This window comes from Prosopis cineraria, unplaced genomic scaffold, assembly GCF_029017545.1.
Source record: "Prosopis cineraria cultivar Desert tree isolate PC_DT_omini unplaced genomic scaffold, ASM2901754v1 PC1745, whole genome shotgun sequence".
Lineage (NCBI taxonomy): Eukaryota > Viridiplantae > Streptophyta > Magnoliopsida > Fabales > Fabaceae > Prosopis > Prosopis cineraria.
This window is the reverse complement of record NW_026557070.1, coordinates 6,232-8,583: the sequence shown is the minus strand read 5'-3', so window position 1 is coordinate 8,583 and position 2,352 is coordinate 6,232.

Here is a 2,352-nt window from a genome sequence, read left to right as displayed (position 1 = left end):
TCAAAATATCATAATTATTCTCAAGTCCTTGAATATCTTTCTACATTAATAATTTTAAATTAAATAATTAAATTGCTTTTTGTTTAAAATAATCAATCATTATTCTTATTTAAACAATCACAATTTTTATTACGTGAATTATAAAAATTAAACAAAAAATTACAACTTAATATGTGAAATTTTTTTTATATTATTGAAATTCAAATTCTAAAAATAATTAGTCATAAATTTTATTCTGTAAATTTCAAATATTAGACAACAAATTATAAATTTTTACTTAAAAAATTCTTTTATTATTTAAATTTAAATTTTAAAAATAATTAATCATAATTTTTATAATAAATGTTGAATAAGAAATCACAACTTTTTACATAAAATTTTTTTATCATTAATTAAAAAATAATTTAATTATTTAACTTAAAATTATTATTGTGACGAAGGTATCAAAAAATTTTAAAGAAATTATTACATTTTAAAAATTTAATTATTATTTATATATTTGGGATGAAATAGGCACCGTACCTGAGGCTGATACCGCCAGATTTGCTGTGTCACGTTCACATGATTGCAGGAGTTTTTTTAATTTTCGGTGTGGGGCAAATAATGTCGACGGGACAAGGGACAACGGATACCAGCCAGCGTGCTTTGATGCTTTCTTTCAGATCTGTTTTCGCAATTTTTAACCAATCAAATAAGTTATAATTTTTTCGTAATAAATTTGTACTGTATTTTATAAGTTAGTTGTCAAAGGGCAGGGGTTCATAACGATTTATATGTATAAGTACGTCTGCATTTGGATAAGACTAAGGTATGTAAAATCAGACTGGTTATTAAACTGATCATGACACTAAGTTATGAATTAGTAGTTTAATTAGAATTTAATTGGAATTGAACAGGTGGCAAATCGCTCATGATAAAATAATATAATTTAAATTAAAAGACATTAATTATAAAAATATTCAACCAAATTCAACTATTCAAAAGTCTAACAATAATAAAGCACAACAGTTTAAATATCTATCCTTACAATTACAACCCTTCAATCTCAAAAGTTTAGAGAAGAGACAGAAATAGAGCTGGAGAAGAAATGGAGACAGCAGAGACGAAGATAGAGCTGGAAAAGAGACGAAGAGTCAAAGACTAAGCTAGAGAAGAGATGGAGATAGCAGAGACGGAGATAGAGCTGGAGAAAAAATGAAGAGTCAAAGACTAAGTTGGAGAAGAGACGGAGACAGTAGAGATGGAGATGGAGCTGAAGCCTAGAGAAGAGACGGAAGCTGAGCTAGATAAGAGACGCCGATTAAGTTAGAGCAAGAGAAGAGAGACACAGATGAAAGGTCGAATTGAATGCTGTCTGAAAATCTGAATTGGACTTAGCATGCTTTACCTCTAATTTTTCATTTTTTGTTATCTTATTTTTGAACTCAGCAATCTGAAAAATAAAAAATAAAAAAATCTCCCAAAATGATGTCATTTTAGGGGTTTTGATTAAAAAAATAATAACCTGATTAACCCAGTCAACCCACTGGGTTATCCGAGTTATGGTTGACTGGGTTATTATATCGATTCATTCCCTCACCGATTTATGAGTAAACTTAGACCGAACAAGGGATCTGGTCACCGATTTTCGAATTGACTCGGCTAGTTCGATTCAGGTTTCAATATCATGGATAAACCTTTAAAAATTATAAAGATAATTTCTACATAATATTACTTGCTATGGATGGTGATCAAATAGTTAGTTTGCAGGAAATTAGTAGTGTTTAGTGATAGAATTTATGCCTGAGAAGATTCCAACCCAATTCAATTTAAATTAGTCGAAATTATTGTCTTTCAAACTTCAAATGGTTTACTAAAAAAATATCAACTTTTTTTGGGACGAAATCTTGTGGTTAAGTATGCGCATTGGTTTGTAATGTTTCTAGTTTCATGATGCCTATTATACTTTTTTTTATTCCAATTAACGAAAGAAATGCAACCTATATAAGCACTTATTTGGTGAAAATTTCACATGGTTTAACCCATTGAAAAGTCTATTTAAGAAAAGGGTCTCATCACCCATCATAAATTATACAATTGAACTAGCATTTCTCAAATGTAACTTAATCACTACATTCTTGAGAGTCAACTATATCTGAAAGAAATTTTTTAAGATTAACTCTATAATCAAGTGTCAAAGTAATGTCATTGTCATGGATGGCGCGTCGCTTCTCTTTAATTTTCTTTTTCTTTTTTTTTTTGGCCGAAACGAAGTTGTTATTATTTCACATGATGAATATTTTTTCCTCTATTTTTAGTTTTTCTCTTTGAGTTTTAAATTATATAATGATACCTTAATCTTTTTATTGTGTG